Below are 16,975 nucleotides of genomic sequence, written 5' to 3' on the forward strand. Positions count from 1 at the left end.
GCAGAATTAAGAACCCTCCCAAAGCCACGAAAATGGGAGATAAATTGATTGCGAAAATTAATGACATGATTATTTGAAACTGACGCGAAGCGACTGTATTTCTTCCATTTTCCTTCTAGTTTGAGTGTCTGGTGTGAACAAAGGATTTCTCCATCATCGAAAACCTCCCGCATGCCATCAAGGTTAATTAACTATGAATAGATTTCATCAGGAACATCTGCCAATCGCTTCTATCGTTCTGGGTGAAAGTCAGTTCAACCTGTCAACGTGGTCACCAGCGTCTAATTTAAATGATATCCGCAAGGCAACATAACTGGATTTATTCACTTGCTGCTGGGAACAGGGAAATGACCCTGATCTGTTCCAGAAACTTTATTTAACTGACATTGAGTGACGTCTGCTGATACCACGTGAATCGTGTGGTGGATACCTGCTAATGTTAACTGAAGTGATGCACAGTTATTCTGCACTTGTTAACAAGTTTCAAGGTATGATTCAATCCTGCTGGTAATGTGGGAGGGGTGGCTTTGCTCCTGCAGACGCCCCTCTCATTCAGCAGGCGCCACCCACAACCGCGCCCCTTTTCGTCGGGTATTTAAATGTCTCTCACATGCTCCACATTCCAACTTCCCTGCAGCTGGTCTGTTGCAAGGTTCTGCGCAGAAACAATCTCGTCACATTTCCCACCGGAATGTGGTCGGTGACTTTACTCAGCCTGTTTTTGGCGTTCTTATCCCGTGAGTAATTCTGTTGGACAAGTTTCTGAACGGCACTGATTCAGTTGTCATCTCTTCAGCACATTTCTTCTCAGAAATTAGACAGATAGTACTCATTGTCCCAAGATTAAATCTCAGTTTCTTGTTTTTTTTTCTATTTTACTTACAGGTGTCCATTCTGATGTCGTGTTAACTCAGCCAGAGGCGGCGACCGCCAGGACCCGGAGATTCTCTGACACTGACCTGTAAAACCAGCGGGTTCACTCTCAGCAGCTACTGTATGAGCTTGATTCGTCAGGTCCCTGGGAAAGGGGCTGAAGTGGCTGCTTGCATACTACGGTTCTTCGAGCAAGTACTTCGCCTCGGGGATTCAGGGCAGATTTACTCCGTCCAAAGACAGTTCAAACAATATTTTCGCCGTGGACGTGAGGGACCTGAGCACGGAAGACACCGCCGTCTATTATTGTGCGAAGCACACTGTGGGAGGATCCATGGTCGGATCCGTAGAAGAACAGCATGATGGGAATACCATCATTTTCCTTCATAAATTAATGGTGAGTGTATATTTTTCAAATGCATCAATGACTGCCTGAAAAGGAAGCACGGACGGTTTTTCAATAACTTACCACACTGATGTGATATTTTGCTTTTTATCTTCTGTAACAGCAACATTGTTTGTAATTGCAGAATCGGATAATATGCTCGGTTCAATGCAAGCGGTGCATACAGGGAGAAGTTTGCGGTTACGTTCATATTTAGTGTTATTTGTGACCTTATGGAGCATTTATAAACCCGCATGGTGTTTATTTTGAGTGAATCCTGATCCTGAACAGAGGATTACAGTTTTTGTTCCGGTCCGCTTCACTGTGCTACCTACAGTGGGTCACGGAAAGGCAAACGGCTAGCTTCCCGTACAAAAACTCAGGCAACTAATTTTATCCTGTTTGAACTTACCAGAAGGGCAGGAAGATGCTTAGGGCAGGAGCTTTACATATAGAGGAAACATCTGAAGTAACATAGGACCATCAAGAAAAGTGTAACGGTCTTCGTACGCAATTACGTCCAATTTTACATATGCTGCGGAAGGACAATATTTTGCTTGATCTGTGGCAGTGAGCAGTACATGGTGATAAATCCCACCAGTGCACCCTGTCAGCGCTGCCTGAATGATGGTTCTCCGAGCGAGATGGGATTCGACCTGATCATTCTTCAGCAATCAACCTGTAGGGTATTAGACATGACTTGTCTCACTGTGTATACTTGGAATACACAGCGGTTCCCGTCAATGCGAAAAAGAAGCTCAGCCTGTTGAATTGTGTGGTTCTGAGTCAGAGTGCAAAATTTGAATCCAATTGTTCACGCAACGAGGTCCTAATTATGCCCAGGAGACTTTGGTGCATGCCAAACCGGTGGTAAATTATAATTTATCGACAAAAAATATTTAAGATGCATATCATGGGCCTGTCTGATATACCGCATCATTGCAATTTGTGTCGGTTGGAATGCTTCCTTTAACCAGTTATAGCGTATAAGAGCAATAATAGCCTCGCATTAATTTTGAAATACGAGAATTTACAGGAATTTTTGTTTTCTGTCTGTTCGTTACAGATCAGGTTATTGTGTGACGCTGCCCATGGAGAGTAACACTGTGACTGCTTCGACTACTGGGGAGGAGGAACCATGGTGACGGTGACTTACGGTAAGAAACGCGTATGTATTCATCGACTGTTCGAATTGTGATTTAACTCTGCTCTGCCAGGTAAGTTTGGAAATTTGTTCAGGTTCGTAGAATTTCCAATCTCCGGAATTCGGCACTGATATTGATTTGCAAAGTGTTACATGGTTCTTAAAAAGTGGGGTTCTCGAATTTTGATTTTTTTCATGCTAATTTCTGTAAGTGCATTGGCTCTGTGTAGATATCATTTCATGCTTATTTACTCAATAAAATCCTTGTCTTGGTTGCTTTCAATAGCTTGGCAGTTTCTAATTTATCAACATTTTTGCTATGCTTAACCTGGAATTACAGAACATCATTTCCTGACCAACAGCAGGCACCTTCTTCCTGTCGGTGTTATGTGGGAGTACAGGGGATAAGACAAATTTAAAACGGGTAAATGGCGAGGGCTTAATTACCGTATTTTTTGTAATTTATGTATCAATTCGGGGAATCGCCTTGCCGCCTGTTGATCTTATCTCCAGCACAGTTTGAATGGGATAAGTGACATTTTCTTGTAATTCAAAGCAACAGAAGTTCAAGGTTTGTACGCTGGGAGAATTATGCATAAATATAGCTAGAATTACCAAGAAGCGGCAAGTTGAACCAATATTAACGTTGTGCTACAAAATTACGATCGGTTATACACGATCCATGTAATAGCAAACCATATTGCCCTTTTTTGTTACATTTGGGTGAATCTACAATGCTTGGCTGAATGCGAGAAAAGTTTTATGACTTTGAATGGAGATGTTTTTGAAGTTATTCTGGTGAAATGGATTCGAATAGTTGTTTCGTGACGCAGCCCATTCAGTGGTATCAATGTTTCATTGTCTGAGAGAGATAATATGTATTTTAGATCTGTACCTCCGGTTGGCGCTTCTGAACAGTTCATTCGAGTGGCAGCGAGTGTCGCTGTTTCACGAAATGTCGGATTAGATTAATTGATGGGAGACAAAGAAGAAATGTGTTTCTAAAACGAGCAATTAAAAAGATGTAGATGCTAAAGAACACATTGCTAGAAAATGTTATATAAAACCAATCAATTCTGCAATCACTCTGCAGGTCATGCAGCGCGTGAGGAATGAAAAACCGAGTTCACGTTGTGGTCGAAGATCCTTGGACAGAACTTGTCCTCGAATAGTCTTCGGGTTGAACTCGGTTTCTCGTTCCGCAGCTGCCGCCTGACCTCCTGGAGATTTACTGTACCTTCTGTTTTAATGCACATCTTAAAAAAGATCTGCAAATAATTTCGCGTGAAAATGAGCAGAATTAAGAATTCAAATATAATGTACAGATCTATTAATACATCTATTTATCGGAATGACAATTTGAATTTCAACAATTATTCTTACCAGTCATTGTCCTTCACACAGAAAATGTTCCTCCATTTGAGAAGTTCATAAGTAACAAATCAAAGAATACTTATAGTAATTGAGGACGAACATTGTGGAAATGCGAAGGAAATTCGCAAAATGCTTTCCCCTTGTTATTTTACTTACACGATGACATTTCTACCCAACTCCGTGAGCACTGAAACTAGAGAGTAATATGGAACAATGGAAGGTTCCTGTAGTCTTAAAATCGTGCTGTATTTATCTGACAAGCAACATTGATTTCATGTCATTGCATTTTAATCATAAGATTAGTCTCCCATCTGTAGCGAAGGAAAGGCAGACCACTTCGTATTGTTGAAGACGTCGAATTAAAATAGGTTTTCTTCAACTAATTGAAAAGTTGCTAATTTAAAAAAAAATCAATGCTTTGTTCACAGTGATGCGATGTTAGTCGTAGAATATCATTTGCTGTTGGAGTGACGAAGTAAAGTCGTTTTAAAACAGCAGGGAACACAATTAATCGTCACTGCAATCAACAGAACTTTTCAGTTGATTGTTACTAAATTCAGATGGAGTGCAGTCTATTGTATCGTGGTACACAGAGAGATGAATAAAAACTGATGCCTATCCCTTTAATTCCGAAGGAGTAACATGATATTGGAACGCATTTGTTGCATTTATATTCTAACAGTTAAGTTCATTCAGACATTTGCATCGACAGAGTTCTCCTTAATCCTCATGAATGAAATCTTGATAACCAGTGTGAATGAAAATTTCTTATCCAATTTTCACCGATCGTTCTCTAATTTCCTTCCAATAATTATCATTATATAAATAAGGATCATCTTTTCTCGTGAATAATGGGGAGCACGGGACTACAACTGTTTGATTTGTCATAAAATAACGGAGCTTCCATTCAAATTGCATTCATTTTCTGAGAGCACTTGGTCTGATGGATACCTTTGGGGCGATTTCCAGCAACAACATTGTGCTAATTTATTTCCAGCTTCTTTCATTTTATAGGTCTCGAGCCTTACATTGGTAAAAACCAGCAGTCTTCCACCACACCATAATTAGTGCGATCCTTTCCTGCCAAACTCAGATTATCTGGAGTACCGACACGAAGAATGATCAGACGATATATATTCTGTGCAGGAATCGAAATTAAACTAAATCCAAAGCATCGATATTGATTTGGAATGAAGATAGACAGACATTTATAGATAATGTCATATATATTTTATTTGAGACCTATTGTTCCAAAGGTAGTCATTTATTCATGCAATCATTGATTGTTTGAAAGTACACATATATTCCTATTTGATGTATTATAATATTTCGCTCACCAGTTAGAAACAGTTGTTAAATTTATGTCGTTTTCAATGAGAGTGAATCGTGAATATTTACTCGCCATGAAAACAGACCAAGCCTGACTTTTCCTTGACACTCAGCCTACTGAGAGGATCGGATTGCAGTGTGTGAAATATGAAGGGTTGCAAAAAATCTTTAATGATATCAGAACGGAGACCACAGTCTATTTCCTTGTTCTGATGCTCTCAGTTGCACTGTCGCAGTAGATCTCAGCGACATGATTTGCCGATTTGCCCTCATGATTTCAAAAGGAGCATTTTGTTACCAAGCTATACCAATTATTGTAGAAGATTCTTGGAGACAGGATTTATGGCCATTTGGAGAATCATAGGCTGATGAAGGACAGTCAGAAAGGCTTTCTGAGGGGCAGCTCGTGCCTCACGCGCCTGATTGAATCCTTTGAGAATGTGATACATCATATTTATGAAGCAGAGCAGTGGATATGGTATACATGGGTTTTACTAAGCCATTTGATAAGATTCCTCATGGAAAGCTCATTCAGAAAGTCAGCAGGCATGGGATCCATGGAAACCTGGCTATGTGGATTCAGAATTGGCTCGCTCATATAAGACAGAGGGTGGTGACTGATGGAACGTATTCTGCCTCTAGGTCGGTGACCGGTGGTCTTCCGCAGGGATCTGTTCTGGGACCCCTGTTCTTTGTGATTTTTATAAATGAGTTGGATGAGGTTGTAGAAGGGTGAGTTCGCAAGGTTGCTGATGATACAATTTTTGGTGGCGTTGTGGATAGTGTAGACGTTGTTGCAGATTGTAACAGGATATTGATGGAACGCAGTCCTGAGCTGAGAGGTGGCAGATGGGGTTCAACCCTAGAAGTAGTGAAGTGATACACTTCTGAAGATCAAACTTGAAGGCAGAATGCAAGGTTAAAGGCAGGAGTCTTAGCAGTGTGGAGCAACAGATGGATCCTTGGGTCAAAGTCCATATATCCTTCAAGTTTGCCGCGCAGGTCGATAGTGTTGTTAAGAAGCATGATGGTCTGTTGGCCTTCTCATGCGGGGCAATGAGTTCAAGGTCCGCAAGGTAATGTTGAAGCTGCATAGAACTCTGGTTAGAACACACTTGGAGCATTGTGTTCAGTTCTGGTCGCCTCATTACACGAAGCTTTAGAGAGAGTGCAGAGGAGATTTAAAAGGATGCTGCCTGGAAATAATTTTACGGTGATCTGAGGAAGTACAGGGTTGGATTTCAGCAGTACGTTTTTTGACACAGAGAGTGGTGTGTAGCGTGGAACGCACTGCAAGCAGAGGTTGTGGGGGCAGATATATTAGGGACATTTAAGAGAATCTAAGATAGCCACATGAATGATAGAGAAATGGAGAGCTATGTGGGAGGGAAAGGTTAGATGGATCATTTAGCAGGATAAAATGTCGACAGAACATCGTGGAACCAAGGGATAGCCTGTGCTGTAATGTTCCATATTGTATGTTCTAAATCGTAGTTCATTTCGAAAGATTTTGCCGGTTGAGCTGATTGGATTAAAAAATGAAATCAAGTTTTTTCTCAGTGGTCTCTTTGTTGAACTGGTCATTTTACCACGGTTCGCCCTGCCTGTTGCGGCGCAACTTCTCACCATGGGAGAATACACTGTCTAGTTGCCTGGTGTCTACCTTTTATTGTCCTATGTTGCACTTTGCTGTCATTTGAATCGCAAGTATATTTATTACTATTTGTGAATGAAGGAGGTTTTTTTTTCCTTGGACTGAGTTGTCTCGGAGAAATAACCCAGTTGGTGATATTGATGCGGATCAGGTCTATGTAATTAGTCGAAGTTTGGAACGAAGTTAAACCTGTGGATAGACAATGCTCTGTATGAGTCGGGGATGGCGGGTTTGTGTGTGACAAGAAGACATTTCGTTGTATGTTTATTCCCCATTTCTAAATTTAATTGTCCGGCGATGCCAGGCTGGTCAGTCGAGGGGAGACCGTGTTCGATGTAAACCTTTTTAAAAATATTTAACAGCAGTATTTAACACCGAACTGGAAAACGACCTTCCACCTGCCTTTCCCTCTGATTAGCTTGTAACTGGTGCTGTTGTGGAATTTTGACCCTGACTCCAATTCTAATGATAGCTGCAGGGCATTACACATGACAAATTTGTCCTTGGAAAGTTGTCAGTAATGAAAGGTGGAAGCCCAGCACTATATATGCAGTTCAGAATGGTGTATGACTTCGACTGTAACTTTCCGGCAGTGAAATCCCAAGAAACCTGCACCAATGTGCTTCAAGGCGGGATAATTTGCGGGTTCGCCTGCTGTTTAGGAATATTTGGCACGTTGTTAAAGTACATTGTGTAGATCCATCGTGCCGTGTAGTTTTCGGAAATTCTTTGCAGTGCCATTTTCTTTATGGGGCTGGTCAAATTTGTTTGTTCCGTGACGTTTCAGGATACGTTGCTCACAAGGAATTCGGGCTTCACAGTGTCGATACAATTCAAGCAGAAATTGGTCTTATATTTCATGCATTTTCAATTCTGTGTTCGTGGAACTAATTTCGCTCTCATTAGACTAGGTCAACGAAGAAGCGTCTTGACATTATACGGTTACGGCAACTTCTTTAAACGAAATACTGCGAAATGAATTAGAATGTTTCAATCTAACATTTATTTCAAAATCCTGCAAACAAGAATAGGAAGTTTAGCTCATTGACGTGGCTATTCCCTTCCAGCGGCACCAGCGGCCCCCTCTCTCTACCCTCTCCTCTCCTGTGAGCAACCCAGTCCCACCGACTTGCTCACTTTCGGATGTGTGGCGACGGACTACTCTCCGTCGGGCATCATCATTTCCTGGAAGAAAGATAAAGTGCCGATCACCACCGGACTGAAGACCTACACCGCGGTGTTCAACAGGAAGGGAACTTTCACCCGTAGCAGCCAATTGACAGTCAGCGAGTCAGAAGCGGGGAGCAGCGCCATCTACTGTGTGGTTCGGTCCGGTGATACAGTCAAGGAAGTCCAAATGCCCGGTGAGTGTTGGGGTATAAAGCAAGGCCGCGCGCTATGCTGAGAGTGCGGGATATGAAAATAAGAATATATTTGCTCAAACTCGACAGAAAAATATTCATATTTGACATAATGTATCGTTGTATCGTTAAGTTTCCAACTCTATGCCAGATGAGGTTACACCATTCAGTGAAGCACATGCAGATGCTATTTACATATATCTGGAAGAGTGAAGGACACACAGCTAGTATTCACATGGCACCTGGGATACTGTTCACAGTTATAAAGACATGTGCCTTAACAAATCAGTGGAAATAGAAAATAGAACCGTTGATGTTTATACCAGAATAGGTGGATTAGAGAGACCCAGGGATATCAAGAAATTGACTTCAATTCTTGAGATTTAAGGACAAGTGGTCCCTGACATTGTGATACTCTGAACGGGTTTGAATAAAGAGCAAACATGTTTGTCTGGGCAGACAGTGCAAAAATTGAGCATTTGTGTAATATAATTAGAGACAACTCCATATTAATTCGGGAGAATCTTATCTATCCAGAGATAAATTAGATCATTGAACCGGCCAACACATGGAGCCGTTGAAATAACCTGATTAAGAGCTCCCTGGGGGGGGGGGCGTCGGGGATTAGAATTATAGAGGCCGAGGAGCTGTACAGTTGATGAAGAGAACTTCCAGCCCATCATTTCCAGGCCGACAAGTGAATTACTTACCTAAACTACTTCCAGTTTACCAGCACTTCTTGAAGCACGTTGATAGGATCAACAATTTGGTTGCAGTTTCATAATTCCACGACGATGAAGTGAGTTGCAGGCTGCATTACTGAGCTGAAATGGAGAGAAGTTACTTTGAGTGAAAGGACTATTTCAATTTAATTTCTCTTTGTTTGCCTAGTGAATTCTCTGCAAATAAATCGCTTTCTTCTTGAACAATCGCTTGCATTTCAAGAGAAATTTCAATTGTTTATTTTCATGAAGATCGAGCTGGTGCTTCATCCAGACGTCATCATCACCGTGAATTCCCATGAGGAAATCAAAAGGAGCAAGAAAGGGACAGCCGTCTGTTCGATAAGCGACTTCCGGCCAGCACAACTCACTGTAAAGTGGCTAAAGAATGGACAGCTCCTGACTTCAGGTGTCGTCACCTCTCCCTCCTATAAGGTGAATGGGAACTTCTCCGCGACAAGCCAGGTGACATTCTCAGCCGGAGCGTGGTTCACTGGTTCAGTCATTACCTGTCAGGTCATCCATAAAAAGAACATGCAAAGCTTAAACATCAGCATCTCTCAAGGTAAGAGACGCATCTCTGTTTCATATCTCACTGTAAGTGTCGAATTCAGTACAAGGTAGACGTTCACTGACGTCAGGGACAATCCCACGGCACAGCTTCCCCTTCCAGCCTTGGAGTTGGTCTTTGGTCATAGAGAGGAAGTGGTTAAAAACTAAAGACTCCATGCCAGGAATGTATCCTATCCGATTTAGAGCTGAGAAGATACATCTCCATTTCATTTTCTGTTGATGAAGCTGGCTTGATTTTCATTTATCTGGCACAGATGTTAACACTTGCGAAGAGGAACAGATTACAATTCAGCCACCACCACTAGAGCAAGTCTTACTGGAAGCGAACGTGACCTTAACCTGCGTCGTCTCTCATGCACCTTATGGCGTCCGAGTAACGTGGATGCAAGGAACGAAGGAGTTGAAATCAGAGACTGCCTACCAGCCCGGAGAGACTCCCGACAGCGTGATCAGCAACCTAAGCATCTCAACGCAAGCTTGGCTGAGTGGGAATGTGTTCGATTGCGTGGTGCGACATGCTGAAATTCCCACTCCGAAAAGGGCTTCAATCCGCAAGGAAAAAGGTGAGGGCTGGTGGAGTGGGTACAGTGGGGTGGAGGTTTTACGTTTCTTTAGTGTTACAGAATCAAATAGTTGAGAACAGTGAGCAGGGTAGACAAAACCAGTGGAAAGAAATTCGGTGTTATTGCTCCATGAAACGCGTTCATCGGGCCTGTTGAAGAGAGAAAAAATGGGAAAGTTTCGAAAAGTTGGGAATTTGATGGAGAGGACAAAGATGATAGTGTGAGGTCAATGTCACCATGGGGATAATATGTCGTGAAGGTCTGGTGAAATCTGTTAATGAGGTAATTTAGACGACGAAGAAACAAAGAAGAAAGCAGAATGTGTTGCAAATAGCCGACGAATCTCACGTAAGTGGCAGCGAAGCTACTGGAGAGGATTTCTCGAGATAGGATTGATTAGCTGTTGGAAAAGCATGGCCTAAATCCGGAAAGTCAGCATGGAATTGTTGTCCGAATATCATGTCTTATTAACGATTGAGAGTTTCGAGGAGGTGACGAAAGTGATCGATGAGGGTGGAGATATGGATGTTTTCTACACTGATTTTAGTAAGATGTTTGACATAGCGCCTCATGGTAGGTTCATCCAGAAGATGAAGATGCATGAGATCCACCGTGATTTGACATTTGGATTCAGATTTCGGTTCCCACAGAAGACAGTGTGTAATTGTCAATCGGAGCAATTCTGGTTGGAGGTCCGTGACTCGTGGTGTTCCACGGGGATCTAACTGGGATCTCTCCTGTTTGTTTTCTATATATATCAAACACCTTTAGTAAAATTGGATGGGTATTTTCGTAAGTTTGCATACGACACAAAGATGCGCTGTCAATCGTGTGGAAGACTGCCATAGGATACAGCGGGAGTTTGATCAATTGCAAATATGGGTGGAGAAATGGCAGATGGAGTATAGTCCTGCCAAGTGTGAAGTATTCTAGATTGGAAGACCAAATATAAAGGGAGAGTTACCCAGTTAGTGGAAGGAATCTTTACAATCGTTGTTGTACAGAAGGGTCTTAGTCTCAATGTCCATAGCTCCCTGAAAGTGACCACATAAGATAGGGTGGTAAAGAAGGTGTATTTTATGTCTGTCTTTATTAGTGGAGCATTGAGTTCAAGAGTCAGGAGTTTATGTTGCAGATTTATAAAACTCCGACAGCCGAATCAGGAATATTGCAATCAATTCTGGTCGCCCCATTAACGGAAGGATGTAAATGCTTTGCATAGAGTTATGAATAGTTTTACCAGAATGCTGCCTTGCAGAGGATATCTGCAAGAAAGAGATGTTGTAAAATATTTGGCTGGTTTCTCTGGAGCGCAACGGAGACCTGACAGAAGTTTCTAAGATATTGAGAGGCACAGCTAGAGTAGACAGCCTGTTTGTTTAACCCCCAGGATGGAAATGTCTAACATCAGATGGCATGCATTCAAGGGGAGACGGGGTAGGTTCAAAGGAATGTACCGACACGTTTTTAACTTAGAGAGTGATGGATGGCTTGTAAGCGTTTCCAGGTGTGGTGGTGGAGGAAAATACGACACAGGGTTTTAACAGGCTTTCAGATAGGCAATTGAACGTGCAAAGAATGGGAGAGATATTGACATTGTGTAACCAGAATTGAATAGTTTAGTTAAGCGGATAATTACCAGTTGAATTAGTTAGGCACACACCGTGGGCCGAAGAGCCTGTTCCTGTGTATACCATTCTATGTTTTACAGCACGTATGTTGGGTGTGCCCAGCATATCATGTTGCGGTAATGGAGAGAGAGAGAAACTGAGTTAGTTTCATGTGCAGCATAGATGGCCACTTCTGAAACAGTCAGAGCAGCGAGGTACACGGATATCTGAAAGAAACTGTAGTTACCCGTTGTCTGATATAATTCACCTAAAGGTGGAGAATTCGATATTGACTCCAGGAGTCTTCAACCTACGCAGACGGAGGATTAGCTGTACTTTTTTTCCTGCAAGTTTGAAACGGGACACGTTTTAACAGTGCATGAGGCCAGAGACAGACAGATCTGCATGTGCGTTGCTTATTTGTTCTTTGTTTGATTCATCACTCTGTGAATGCCCAACTGAAATCACCCCCTTCCCCTATTAATTCCTCGCTACCATTTCGGCAACTTAATACCTATTTGTCTTCTTTCTTCGCCACTTCTCGGAAGTGTCTTCTACCTGCAACTTTGGCTCCCTTCTTCACTTTGCACACTTGCTGCCTGCCATGCTTGGTGGTTTCTCCAGTTCAGTGATAATGACAATGAAATCAATACGTAACATCCGAGTACGCCGGGGAATTTTGAGAAAATGAAACAATGGTGTCGTGTCTCTTGAAGATTGTTGACTTGGACAAGTACTCAGTGTCTGATGCATACACCCCAGGTTCTTTGGGAGAGACAACAGCTGATATTCCTGGAGCTTTGAGCAGGATGTTTATGTCATCTCTAACCACAGGCGAGGTCCCGGGGACAGTCAAGCAGCTAATATTGTTGCTTTGGTTAATGGTTAACTATGACTAATCCTGAAAATCATAGACCGACGAGTCTCGCAACACTGGTGTGGAAGTTGTTGGAGAGGATTCTTATGGATAGGATTCATGAGCATTTCGAAAAGCATGTCCTAATTCAGGAGAGTCAGCGTGGCCTTGCACGAGGCAGACCAATGCATTCCCAACTTACTAAGGTTTTTCAGGCAGCTGACGAAGGTAACGGATGCAGCAGTTGATGTTGTCCATATGGACGTTTGTCAGTTATTCGACAAGGTCTCTCATGGCAGCCTCGTCAAGATGATTAACATGCATGTGATAAACGGTGCGTTCAAAGTTTGGACTCGGAAATGGTTTCCGCGAAGAAGACAGAGGGTGGTGGTCCACTGGTCTTTTTAAGGCTGGACGTCAAAGACGAGCCGTCTTACGCAGGGATCAGTTCTGGGAACTCTGTTATTTATAATATTTATTAATGAATTGGATGAAGATGTGGATGGGTAGAGGAGAAAATTTGCAGGTGATACAGACTGTGGATCGTGCAGTAGATCGCCAAAGGATGCAGCAGGATGTTGCCCATGTTGCGGATATTGCCGGCGAAATGGCAGGTCGTGTTCAATCCGAAGATGTGTCAGCTTTTGCAAATGGGACATCGTGAAAAGCTAAAGTAAACAGTTAATGGCAGGACCCTTCTCACCACTGATATAATGATGGATCTTGGAGTCCATAGCTTCGTGAAATTGGCCGAACATGTTGATAGTATGGTAAAGAAGCTGCATGACATGTTTGTTTCAATAGTCAAAACAGTGAGTTCAAGATTCAGGATGCTATGTTACAGCTTTATAAAATTCTGTTTGGGTTTTGTATGGATCATTTCATTCAATTCTGGTTGCACCATTATAGGAAGGCTGTAGGAGGCTATGGAGAGTGTGGAGAAGAGGTTTACCAGGATGCAGGTGCTAGACAGGAGAGATGAAGTAATGCAGGGTTGTTTTCGTTGGAGCGGTGAGTGCTGAGGGGAGAACTGATAGATGTGTATAAAATTTGGTGAAGGCATCGAAAGAGTGGGGAGCCAGCATGAATTTTCACAGGATCGACATGTCCTGATACCAGAGGGTATGGATTTAAGATGAGAGGGAGAAACTTTCAACGGAGATGAGCAAGAGAAGATTTTAAGACAGACAACGGTGGGTGACTGCAATGCGCTGCCCGGGTTCTGCTAGAGGCAGATACGACCGAGGCGTCCAATAGGCTCATAAATAGGCACAAGAATATGAAGAGCATGGAGGGATATAGGACCATTATTAGAGATAATTCATTAGTGCAATCGAAATCAGTTAGTTAAATGAGTTCGGAACACATCATGGGTCGAAGTGCATTTTCCTGTTCGATGTTTTATGTTGAAGTTCATGGTTTTTATTTTAGATTTCCAGCAGCACGTATTTTTAAGTTCGTTCTTTGAGGGTTAGATTTATATTCCAGAACGGATCACACAGATAATCACTGTGGTTGCTCCAGCAACTACACCATCGGAGCCATGACAAAATGTAATTTCGTGGACATTGACCACTGAATGAGATAGATGGTCCAATCAGGAATATTCACTGAGCGATAATGTGTGAATGTGGCACCAGAGGTGTAACAAACAATCTCTCTAATTGTTCCGCAGATCCACACCCGCTGGAACCGTCCGTCTCCGTCCTCCTTCCGCCGACAGATGAAGTCTCCGCTCAGAGGTCCGTAACACTCACCTGCTTTGTGAGAGGTTTCTCCCCTCGCCGAATATTCGTCAAGTGGACGGTCGATGACAAGCCGGTGGATTCGCACAACTACAAGAACACCAAAGTGCTGCCGGAGAACGGCAACAGCTCCTACTTCATGTACAGTATGTTATCCATCGGGAGGGAGCAGTGGGCCAGCGGCGCTTCTGTCTCCTGTGTGGTGGGACATGAAACCCTCCCCATGAAGACCATCGCCAGAACGGTCAATCGGTCCAGCGGTAAACCTAGTTTTGTCAACGTTTCTCTTGTACTGATGGACACTGTAAATTCTTGTCAATGAGAATCACTCAAATGAATTGAGTTTTTTGAAAATACACAATAAATACCTTTTTCCTTCCAGTCTTGAAGTTACCACAAGATCACTTAATTTCATTGTTTCTCCAATTTTGACCATAGCGATAGGCTATTTATTTGAGTGTGTCGAGGATTGTAAAACCCGTGCTCCACGCTCAAACGCACAGACGGCTCAGAGATATGTTAAAATCCATCACTGTAGAATTCCCTGGACATACTTGAACACCACTGTTCAGTTGCGGGGATTCGGATCCAACCCTCTAGAGTTCAGATTCCTCTTTTCTCCTATTTCTACATCTATCCAGAATTGTAGGAGGATGTCATGCATGGATCGTGATAGGGATGCGCCGTAGCTGAGAAAAAAATAGGAAGTCACACTACCCCATAAGAGAGAAAGGGAAGAGCAACAGCTCTACGACAACTGCACACATTTCAAACAGCAAGGGGATGAGATTATTATATATTTTCTGAAATGCAACTGCACTCCACCATTATATAAACACATTGAAGCAATCACAAGAAATGCAATCCCGATGATGATTATGATGAGAGATATCAAGCTAACTCCGGGTTCTTGATAAGCTGAACCCTTCTTGCAAAGTAATTTCAAGCTTTGCATCAATCACGTAAAATATGCAGAACACGGCAGGCTGGGATATACGGTTTCATAAGCAGGCATATCATTCCTCAGCATCAAAGCCCTCTGTGTGTGTGTCTGTGTGTGTGTTTGTGTGTGTGTGTGTGTGTGTGTGCGCGCGCGCGCGCGTATGTGTGTGTGTGTGTGCGCGCGCGCGCGCGCGTATGTGTGTGTGTTTGTGTGTGCAAACACACACAGATGCTCAGAATGTAGCTGTTTTCCTAATATTTATGAGAGTTGGGAGCAGAGAAAGCCTTCACCAATTTCTTGATATCAATAAATAACTGGGTATCCATACCAGGAGACATAGAACAAGGATAAGGGGTCGCAATCTGAGACCAAAATATATCAAAACTTTCTTGGAGCCCATGTTACTCGGGAAGTCTCTTGTAGAGAGCGTTCCAGTCTTTTCATTTACTCACTCTGTGATGGAGTGTTTACATGATTAAGATGGTCATGGGTATGAGGGTCAATTGGGAAGATGGAGAAAGGGCCAATTATCAGGTGGAGCAAGATATTCAATGGTGAGTCGGCACCCGGCTTGGTGTTGGTTGTTTCCGTCCAGTTCCCGCACACACACATACAAAAGGCAGACGATGAGGAATATGTCAACAAAAATACGGAAGCGATTTAAAATATGGACTGGCTTCGCAAAAATACACTTTTGCATAAAAACAATTATTAATACACATGAATTTACGAAATTGAATCAAAATGCTACTACATTAGCTTAAACGTGAAAATAACACGCAGAAAGGATTACAAAACAGACGCATTTATACTTAAAACTTGGAGTGACAAAATATGCACGCACACTCTTGCACATCAATACACACGCACGACGAAATTCATTTATTCAAAAGATAATGCTGACTGACGCTACAACGAATGCCTAACTACCTCAGACGCACATGAACGTAAAAGTGCACATAGATACCATCAAACAGCCAATTACACGAACACACGGACACCCTGGCGCGCACGCACGTCCAAAAGCTTGCAACCATATATCTACATGAAAAAAGAACAACACTCACACAAACAATTGATACTCATAATGGATATTGAAGCTCGCGATAGAAAAATCGAAATTTTTAATAAAATAGATTAAAACAATACATTCCCCAAATTACATAATTACAGAGACAAGCAATCTACAGCCTAGGTTCACCCCATAGTGTTACCGCCCAACCTCATATCGTTGTCTACTCCGGCCCTACATATTACGCAGAAACTTTCTTAGCTGCAAGTTGATGATAAAAACATTCTGCATCCATTGGGTTTCAACAGCATTGACCACTCCAAATATTTTTTGAAAGACATAGCATGAGTAACCAAGACACACGATACTGTGCAAATGCTGAGAGTCTGGAGCAACACACACAAAATGCTGGAGGAACTCAGCAGGGCAGGCAGAATGCTGAGTTCCCCCAGCATGTTGTCTGTGTTGCAGAAACAACCAACATCAACTGGTACTCCACGAGGATTAACAAATCATAATATTCAAGAACTATACGTTGTAAGAATTAACAAATTGTAGATAATAATCAACTTCATGAGTAGCTATTGCTAAAGCAGGTATTCATTATTGAAAACTACCATTACCTTAACAGAGTAAACTCTATTGAAAATTAAATAGAAAAACAGAAAAATATATTGGCGGAATATAACTAAAGCAAGAAAGAAATCAGGTCCGGACTGGAACAATCATGTGAATGTATTTCGCTTCCTGCTTTCCGTAGATTTCGCAGAAAACATCCTAATTGAAAACTATGAGGAAGACAGAGACAACATCTGGACAACCGCTTCCACG

At 42.3% G+C, this 16,975-nt stretch overlaps 1 pseudogene; it reads left to right on the forward strand.

Moving 5' to 3' along the window:
• The first annotated feature begins 676 nt into the window (after positions 1–676).
• LOC127576384 (Ig heavy chain C region-like) lies at positions 677–14,511 on the forward strand (annotated as a pseudogene).
• Positions 14,512–16,975: the final 2,464 nt, after the last annotated feature.

Source organism: Pristis pectinata, chromosome 12 (assembly GCF_009764475.1).
Source record: "Pristis pectinata isolate sPriPec2 chromosome 12, sPriPec2.1.pri, whole genome shotgun sequence".
NCBI lineage: Eukaryota > Metazoa > Chordata > Chondrichthyes > Rhinopristiformes > Pristidae > Pristis > Pristis pectinata.